This window comes from Chionomys nivalis, chromosome 21, assembly GCF_950005125.1.
Source record: "Chionomys nivalis chromosome 21, mChiNiv1.1, whole genome shotgun sequence".
Taxonomy (NCBI): domain Eukaryota; kingdom Metazoa; phylum Chordata; class Mammalia; order Rodentia; family Cricetidae; genus Chionomys; species Chionomys nivalis.
The window spans coordinates 56,365,686-56,376,253 of record NC_080106.1 but is presented as its reverse complement, the minus strand read 5'-3'; the positions used below and the strand labels follow the sequence as shown (position 1 = coordinate 56,376,253).

The window sequence follows — 10,568 nt, the reverse complement described above, 5'->3', positions numbered from 1 at the left end:
TACCAGAACATTTCTGGTTTCCTCGTTGGCACTAGAAAACATTTGACCAGGAAGAAGAGGAAAGAAGAAAGGACTTGATGGTGAGTCAGGAAAAGGAACGTGAAGAGTAGAGGAAGAAGAGAAGCATCCACCTCAAGTGTACTGACAAGTACATAAAGAGAGATGCTACAAAACATAGTGAAATACACTGTCCGACAGCGTCATCCCTTCAACTAGACACAAAAGGCCATGGTCAACCACACCTCCCCAGTGGGCTTCATCCTGCTGGGTTTCTCTGAACATCCACGCCTTGAAAAGATTCTCTTTGTGGTGATCTTGTGTTCCTACCTCCTCACGCTCCTAGGAAACACACTCATCCTCCTGTTGTCCACACTGGATCCCAGGTTCCACTCTCCAATGTACTTCTTCCTCTCCAACCTCTCTTTCTTGGACCTCTGCTTCACCACAACCTGTGTGCCCTAGATGCTGGTCAACCTCTGGGGCCACACAAAGACCACCAGATTCCTGGGATGTTTTGTTCAGCTCTTCATCTTCATGTTCTTGGGAACCACTGAGTGCATCCTCCTGACGGTGATGGCCATAAACCGCTATGTGGCTGTCTGCCAGCCCTGCACTATGCCACCATCATCCACTCCCGCCTGTGTCAGCAGTTGGCAGCTGTGGCTTGGGCTATAGGTTTGATCCAATCCATAGTTCAGACACCTCCCACCCTCAAACTTCCCTTCTGTCCCCATAGACAGATAGATGATTTTTTATGTGAAGTCCCATCCCTAATTCGACTCTCTTGTGGGAATACTACCTATAACGAGATCCAGATGGCTGTTGCTAGTATCTTCATTGTGGTTGTGCCTCTGAGCCTCATCCTTGTCTCTTATGGTGCTATCACCAGGGCAGTGCTGAGGATAAACTCTGCAAAGGGGTGCAGGAAAGCTTTCGGGACCTGTTCCTCCCACCTCATTGTGGTCACCCTCTTCTACAGCTCAGTCATAGCTGTCTACCTGCAGCCCAAAAATCCCTATGCCCGAGAGAGGGGCATGTACTTCGGTCTCTTCTATGCAGTGGGCACTCCTACACTCAACCCTATTGTATACACCCTGAGGAACAAGGAGGTCAAGAGAGCATTATTGAGGCTGCTGGGGAAGGATGAGGAATCTGGGGAAAGCTGGGGGAGAAATAGCATGCTTTCCAAATTAAAACGAATTTGAACCTTTGTGAAAAAAAATTGAATTCCCAAGTCCACTTACTCTTTCATACTTATCCAAATCACAATAGTGAGCCTAGCAAGTAACAGGTTATAGTGGGAAGAGACTCGTGAGAAGTAGAGAAGCCGAAGAGGAAGAAGAAGAGTGTTAGATGTTTCTTCCAAACTGAAGTGTTCCTACCTGGACTGATCAAGGAGGCAGCTCAAGAAATTTAGAAGGAAAAATTTTTACAAAACCCAGGAAGGTTATGAAACTTACAGGACTCCAGTGACTCCTCCTTGAGATGACATAACCAGTAAACAATTGGAAGAATGAAACCTCTCTAGAATCCCAAATGCAAGCAAGTTATACACCAGACCCCAATGAGACAACTTACATGAGTCCTTATCCATGCTTAAGTGAGACTTTCAGTGGCAAAACTACAGCTGTAATACATCTTCCATGCTCTGTAAGAAACCACAATAAACTCCTTAGATGACCAAGCTGAACTTGGGTGGAATAATTTGTTTGTCCTACCTTTGGTGCCCTATCTAGGGTTTATTCTCATTTCTCTGGAGAGGAAAGAGAGAGGGACAAAGCTAAAGATAGACAGACAGATGGACATACAGTGATAGAGGAGGCATCTTTATTTTACATTCAAAATATGGTTAATATTTATTTACTTATGTTTGTTTCCTTTCCACTCAGTTTTTAATTGCCTTTATTTTGTTTGCAGATTCTCAGTTCTCTGTGTCCATTTTTTCTTTTTTCTTTTTTGTTTTTGTTTTTTTGTTTTGTTTTGTTTTTTGAGACAGGGTTTCTCTGTGGTTTTGGAGCCTGTCCTGGAACTAGCTCTTGTAGACCAGGCTGGTCTCGAACTCACAGAGATCCACCATTTTTTTCTAATTGTCTTTATCATTATACTTCACTTGGTGGTTTGGGGAGGTTGTTGATTTTTTTATTTTTAGTTTTTTCAAGACAGAGTCTCAATATGTAGCTATGGCTGACTGGGAACTCATTATGTAGACCAGACTGTCATCAAACTCACAATATCCCCTTGCCTCTGTCTCCCACGTGCTGGGATTAAAGGTAAGTGCTGCTTTAACACAGATATAACCCCCAGAATCTGGAGTTTTCTCCACTGTATAATTAGAATGAAGCCAGGAATAATCTCATTAAAAAACAAAATAACAAAAACAAAACCCTAAACCAGGGACTTTCCTACTCAAAGACAATAACATTCAGGGAAATGGTACTGCTTTTAGAAATGTGATAAACACATCTAGAATGTGATTTATCTCCCTCCTCTTGTCCCTTCCTACATGGAATTTTTTTTCAGGGTCAAACCAGATACAGAACTATTCCAGAGACCCAGATGTCCTGACCTTGGAAAGGAGCTCTTCTTGAGAATGACATCCTTTCTTCCTAAGAAAGAGTCAGAGGGAAAATCTTATTCTGGGTCATAACTCTTCCTCATCTTGTTTTCTAGTATAAATAAAGACAAAAAAACAAATGAAGTAGCACTTCAATTCCAGGAATTTTGGTGAGTTAAGGAGATGGAAAGAGAAGCGTAGAAATCCTTGCACCTCCTATCCAACTCCAAACTGATAGAATATCCCAGAGGCAGTCAAACCACCCAGTATGTCTTCCCTAGAGGAAAGTCTTCTTTCTGTCCAGGAATTAAGGTTCATGAGTGAATTTGTTAGAAGTTAGAAAATGAGAATGTACTAGAAATGCAAAGCAAGCTCAATATAAACTCTACTGTGGGGGCTGGAGAAATGGTTCAGCAGTAGAGAGCACTGGACATTCTTGCAGAAGGACCCAGGTACAGTTCTCAGCACCCACTAGTGGTTAAAAACTGTTTCTAGTTCCAAGGGAATCTACACCCTCTGCTGGCTTCCCTAGGAACCAGGAACCCACATAGTGTATTTACATACATTCAGTCAATGATCATAAACACAAAATAAGAACAAATAAATTTTAAACATACACAATCTAATAAAGAAATGTTTCTCTTAAAACCTACAGTGAATTTTTTAATATTTATTTTATTTTTATTTATGTATATTTGTGTGTGTGCATGCACACACGTGCACAAGTGTGTGCAAGTGCATGCAGAGTCCAGATCCTCTGTTCTTTTTTTTTTTTTAAGTTCAGACAGAATGACTGGGTGAGAATCTTGGAAAATCTCCCTGAAAATCATCAATATGTCTAAACAAAGTAAAACCCACCAATTCAAGACACTGAAAACAAGCCAAAGGAATATAATAAATTCTACTTACTCAAAAAATAAATTCTCCTGAACCTGAGAAAGAACAGCCTGGGACATGCTAGTCTGGAGCTGGTCCCAACATGCCTCCATGGATAACATGAAACCAGGTTATTCAGGCAGACCACAGGGATCAGAAGTTCTAGTGAGGATGGAGCTGCTTTTATTTGGAACAGACGGGGTGGGGGGGGGTAATACATACTTGGAGGTTAACAAAAGCAGCACCTCAGTGAGAACAACTAGGAAATGTCAGCATGGAGCTGATCCGAGGTTGCAGGGTTGTTGTGATCAAGTGACAGACTGGTAAGTCAGCCAGACATAAAATAGCAAGTTCTAACCAATAAGTCAACCAAAGCTTTAGTCCAGCTCAGCATAACTCTGGTGTCTGGAATGACTAAATACTCTGTGCTGTCTATCTTGATGAAAAAAACATTGAAGACTTGTAAGCTGCCTGAATTTGGAATGCATTTCCCAGGTTACACGTAAGCCTACCAGAAAAGGGTGACGTCACACTGGTTCAGAGAGTTTATGCATAAAACCCCCAACCAACCACCGACTGATTAAAATTAGCTTTGTTTCCCTGGGGAAATCCATAAGAAGCCCACCTTAGAAACATAATTTGGGTTTGTCATGGTGGTTCATATCTGTAAGAGACTCTGTATCAAAGTAAATGATAGAAGCTGAGAGTGTAAACTCATGATAGATAGAACATATGTTTAGCATGCTTGGGACCCTAGGCTCAATTTCTAGTAATAAAAATATAAAATAATATTTAGAAGTTGAGTTACCTTTAAGTAGAGCTATCAATAACTACACACAGCAAAGAAAACAAATTTTACAGAATTTGCCCACAAGAGAAATTCAACAAATAAGCACAAAATATCTGAGGTTATCGTCCATTAGGTGAAGGCTGACTACAATATTCATTTCTTAGTGGTGCTATAAATTGCCTTTATTGTGTTTAGGTATGTTCCTGTGTACCTAAGCTCTTCAAAACTTTTATCATGAAAGTGTGTTGGATTTTGTTAAAGGCCTTTTCTGCATTGAATGAGATGATTATATGGATTTTTTCTTTTATTTTGTTTATATGGTGAATTATATTTACTCATTTTCAAATATTGAATGATTCCTGCATCTCTGAGATGAAGCCTACTTGATCACGGTGAATGATTTTTTTTAAGTATTGTTGCATCTGTGTTCATAAGAGAAATTAGTCTGTAATTCTCTTTCTTTGTTGAGTCTTTATGTGGTTTGGGTATCAGAGTAACTGTGGACTCATAAAATGGATTGGCCAATGTTTCTTCTGTTTATAATTTGTGCAATTATTTGAGGGGTATTGGCATTAACTCTTCTTTGAAACTTCCCTAAAACCATCTTGCCCTTAGGTTTTTGTTGTTATTGTTTTGTTGTTTGTTTATTTGTTTTGGTTGACTGTTTCTATTTCACTAAGGGCTATAGGTCTATTTCTTTATCTGATCTTGATTTAAATTTTGGTTAGTGGTACCTATCAAGAAAATTATCCATTTCTTTAAGATTTTCGAATTTGACAGCTTATAGGTTTTGATTAAATATGTCCTTATAATTCTCTGGATTTCCTTGGCATCTGTTGTTATATCCCCTTTTTGTTTCTGGTTTTGTTAATTTGGTTTGTTCTCTCTCTTCCTTTTAGTTAGTTTGGATAAAGGTTTGTCTATCTTTTGATCACAGCGGATCCATAATAATGAGACATGATAGCCAGGGTTAGAGCTATTTCCTGGCTCCATTTGTGTCATTCCAGTTATCTCCAAGATCTATCCAATTTTTGTGTTCATTAGAATGTATAATTACATGGGTGCTGACAGGGACAACCAAGCCTCCATCTTTTTTTTATTTTTATTTTTTATTTTTTTTATTAATTAATTTATTTAATTATTAAAGATTTCTGCCTCTTCCCCGCCACCACCTCCCATTCCCTCCCCCTCCCCCAATCAAGTCTTCCTTCCTCCTCAGCCCAAAGAGCAAGCAGGTTTCTCTGCCCTGTGGGAGGTCCAAGGACCGCCCACCTCCATCCAGGTCTATTAAGGTGAGCATCCAAACTACCTGGGCTCCCACAAAGCCATTACGTGCAATAGGATCAAGAACCCATTGCCATTGTTCTTCAGTTCTCAGTAGTCCTCATTGTCCATTATGTTCAGCGAGACCGGTTTTGTCCCATGCTTTTTCAGACCCCGGCCAGCTGGCCTTGGTGAGTTCCCGACAGAACATCCCCATTGCCTCAGTGTGTGGGTGCACCCCTCGCAGTCCTGAGTTCCTTGCTCGTGCTCACTCTCCTTCTGCTCCTCCTTTGGATCGTGAGACTTCAGTCCAGTGCTCCAATGTTGGTCTCTGTCTCTGTCTTCTTTCATCGCCTGATGAAGGTTAATATTCAGGGGGATGCTTATATGTTTTTCTTTGGGTTCACCTTCTTATTTAGCTTCTCTAGAATCACGAATTATAGTCTCAATGTCCTTTATTTATGGCTAGAAACCAAATATGAGTGAGTACATCCCATCTGCTGGAGAGGTTGTGGAGAAAGGGGCACTCTCATCCATTGCTGGTGGGAATGCAAACTTGTGCAACCACTTTGGAAAGCAGTGTGGCGGTTTCTCAGGAAAGTCGGGTTCAACCTACCTCTCGACCCAGCAATACCACTATTGGGAATATACCCAAGAGATGCCCAAACATACAACAAAAGTATATGCTCAACTGTGTTCATAGCAGCATAGTTTGTAATAGCCACAACCTGGAAACAACCTAGATGTCCTTCAATGGAAGAATGGATGAAGAAAGTATGGAATATATACATATTAGAGTACTACTCAGCAGTAAAAACAATGACTTCTTGAATTTTGCATACAAATGGACGGAAATATAAAACACTATCCTGAGCGAGGTAAGCCAGACCCAAAGAGAGGAACATGGGATGTACTCAAGCCTCCATCTTTTACAGATAGCATCCACTCAATCTTTTCGTTTCAATATCTTTGAGTTATAACATTGCTCTGGATTTCCTGCCACAGTGGAGGAGAGAATGTAGAATCTAAGAAAATATGAACATTGAAATTACACATCCAGAGTGCTGAGATGACTGCCAGGTATAACTAAAGATCCAAACCGTCCATGAGGATGTGGACCGCATATCCTAACTCTGATGACTGATAGATAGCTGCCTATGTCAAATGAGGGGTAAACAGATGTCTTTACCTGTCTACACATACACAAGTGTACACACACATACACACATATACACAAACACATGCAATGTGGACTTGAGTGGGTAAATCAGAATGTTTAGATGCTGGGTGGAGGGGAGCAGATGTGATCCTTGTCACTTCTACTAACAAAGAAGGAATGGGTGACCTTGTCACTTATTCTAGAAAGGGCTATTGCTGGTGCACTTTCTCCAGAGAGTCCCCTGGCCCCCTCACCATAATTACTAGCTAATTGTCTTTGGAACCCTCGGGTCTCAGCTGAATTAATGAGATGTTTCTCTCCATAGGATAGGAGTTCTGGGATCCATGTCTCCATCACATACCTCGTCAGGCTTTCCACCACCAGGACCTCTAAAAGAGATGCTAACTTCTCTACAGACTTAAATCTTGCTAGTTAAGAGATGCCTCTGCCCTATTTGGCTTCATCTACCCCATAGAAAAGGCAACAGACTATGGTTGTTGAAAGGTCAGTTCATTAGTGTTTACACATGTGCTCCGGTGTTTACCATTATATTGAGTTAGCCTAGTGGTTTAAACTTTCCTTGTTGATGTCTTCATGTAAAAAGGAAGACACTAATACATAGAGTTATAAAAGGCAATCAGAGGTGTGTGGATACATGATTAGCAGCCTGGATGAAGGAATGCAGAGTCCTCATTTACAGTGTTTGCTCCGTTTACGTAGTACAAACACTCCTGCCATGAAAGATTTTATGTAATTATTATTTAAAACCTCTCTCATAAAATCTGAGGATTTAAGAATCAGATAAGTTTGTTCTAACAAATCACAAGAGTGTGTGCTCAAAAGAGAGCCTGGCTATAAAGCTTAGCAATTCTTGTTACAATCAGAGATCTAGTTGCCCCTTCAGAGACCATCTTTCTTCCTTATTTCAAGTTTCTTTCTTGATGCCCCTGCAGAGACTAGGCACCAATTAAGAATTTCATCATGGGCAATTGCAGACAACCAGATGAGGGTAAGTAGAATACTTGCTATTCTCTCATGAAATACTGCTTTCCATGTGTCCTCAACAATAGAGCCCCAGATGGGAAGTTAAAATGGGTGACTGGCTTTTATCTGATTGCATTTATCTATTACTTTGGGGGTTGATTTTAGCTTTTAAAGCAAGTGTACCCCCAGGCTGGTCCCAAAGAAAATCCACCCACTGCTGCCTCTTGACTGCCAAGATGATAGGCATTAGATACTGCAAAACAGGGTGAGTTTTATCAGCCACATTAAATGATGCTCTTCTGGTGGCCTCACTCCCTCATACTTTGGATAGGAAAAGGCCACAGTCTGTTCTCCTGTTCTCCCACAGGAATTCTCTTGGTCTCAACATTTTTTTGAGTGGCTGACCTGAGAACCTTTACTTGCTCGAGACAGTTCACTGTAAAAATTCATGGTAAAATTGATAAGATTTTTGCAGGGCTACTATGGAAACCAGATGTTCAGGAAGCACAAGTGATGCACTTCACAGCTGTAAAGTACTAATAGCAAAAGGGAAAGTTGATTACCCCTTCAGGCAACGAGCTTCCACCAATCCTGATGACCTGGATTCAATCCCATGTATCCTCATGATAGAAGGAAAACAATTCCTACAGCTGTCTTCTCACCTCCACACACATGGTGCCACACCCCCCATAAAAATGAATGCAATGCATCTTAATAAGATTTATTTATTTTATATCATGTATATGAATATTTTCCCTGCATGTGTGTATGTTCAGTATATGGCTCAGCACCTGCAAAGATCAGATGAAGATATCAGATCTTCAGGAACTAGAAATGGTTGTAAGACACCATGTGAGTGCTGGGAACTGACATAAGATCCTCTGCAAAAGAGCAAGTGCCTTTAACAGCTGAACTCTCTCTCCTGTTGCTGTGCAATTATTTTTAAAGCAACAAAAGACATGAAAAGACAGGAAAAAGTTCATGTACAGTTGATAATGGTAACTCCATCTTTGAGGATGGAAAATGGGAAGCCAGGGAGGGGCTCACAGATACCTGGAATGTCTGTTTAAAACCTTAACCTGATTGCTGGATACATTAGAGGTTGAGTTCCTTATTATTTATACTGTAGAAATTTTCCTTGTTTATACTTTGGTTTGAAAATAAAATAATAATAATGAAATGATGGAGGAAGGTCATTGGTTAATTAATAAAGAAACTGCTTGGCCTCATAGGTTAGAACATAGGTGGGTGGAGTAAACAGAACAGAATGCTGGGAGGAAAAGGAACTGAGCTCATACACCTTAGCACTTCTCTCTGGGGCAGACACAATGAAGCTTCAACCTGGGATGGACGTAGGCTAGAATATTCCTGGTAAGCACACCTTGGGGTACTACACACATTAATAGAAATGGGCCAGCCAGTGTTTAAAAGAATACAGTTTGTGTGTTGTTATTTCGGGGCAAAGCTAGCCAGGTGGCCGGGAACTGGGACTGTGGAAAGAGGCCCGCAGCTCCTACAACAATGAAACATACTCTGAAGAAGCAAAAACAAAAGGGAAAGAAAGGAAATCAGAAGGTTATGGAAGGAATGTTGGTGCAATGAGTGAGAGCCCCGTGAGTGTTCTTCCATTTTAGAACACTTCTGACTGGGCCCCACCCACCCATTGTTTTCCTGTCATCTGCCAGGGCAGAGAACCCTATGTCCTCAGTTCAGCTTCCAGAGGAGCTGCAACCTCCCTCATCTGTCAATGATCTGGCCAGCTAGGCTCCAATATTTCCATTCCCCTCACTAATGGAGTCTGTGCAGGTGAAATTTTCCCCAAATTTTCCTTCCCTTTATAAATTTGGCACTTTCATTACCCTGCACAGTTGGTATTTATATCTGAGCCTTTTGATAATGCAACTGTGAGCCACAGAAAATTTTAACAAGCCGCTCTTGCCTCCTGCTGTTAACTTTTCATGAGGACTGAGTGATTGGACCAAAGCTACTTCCTAGCCAGAGCAACTCTTTAATAATAGATCGTAAAGAAGCCAAGCCAAATGAAATGATCTGCTATGTATGAATGGAGTCCCCTAAAATGAAAGAAAATGTCTCATATACATAACACATTCCAAGCCAGATTTGGTGGCTCAGACTTATATTCTCAGCATTCCAGAAAGTGATACAGGAAGATTGCCTGGAGTTGATGGCCAGCCTATACCTCAAACCATATTTCAAACAAACAAACAAACAAACAAACAAAAAGACTCATTCTGTCTCTGATAAGTTATCTTACATAAGAAGATGCATAAAGTAAATGAAATATATTTCTAGTTATGCCCATACGTGTTCATTAGTTCAACACAGATATGATGATACTGTGAAACTTAGAGAGATACAACCTGAAAATTCATTAAAAATAATTAGTTTAAATTTATTTTATTTCTTTATTTACTAATTTTTTTGTAAACTGCAGATCTAAACCACAGTCCATGGTTGGCGGTTTTCAGCCTCAGAGGCACATCCATAGACCTAAAACAAGTATTTAACTAGTTCCTCCAAAAAATGCTAGGAATGAGACAACACAGAGAAAAAACAAAAAAGCTTTGAGAATACAGGGCACCCAACACATTTCTGCCAATGATTGAATAATTTGTTTAACCAGTCTCATATTGGCATTCTCCACCCCTAACCAGGAAGTCAAAGGACCAGTGTAAGGACCTACCTGGCCTCAACCACATTCTCTGTTTCCTCATAGCCACTAGACAATGTTTGACCAAGAGAAGCAGGCAAAGACAAGGATCTACTTGGTGATGAGCTTGGAAAGGAAGCTTGGGAGACCAGAGGAAGAAGGAAAATATCTGCCAGGTATGTCCTGAGAAACTCCTAAAGTGAGTTTTAATCAGGCCTCTTATATCACACTGATCTGACAGCTTCATCCCTTCAACTAGACACAAAGGGCC

General features: G+C 40.6%; 1 pseudogene; it reads left to right on the top strand.

The window, feature by feature from the left end:
* The first annotated feature begins 228 nt into the window (after window positions 1–228).
* Window positions 229–1,205, top strand: LOC130863405 (olfactory receptor 2H2-like; annotated as a pseudogene).
* The last annotated feature ends 9,363 nt before the right edge of the window (window positions 1,206–10,568 follow it).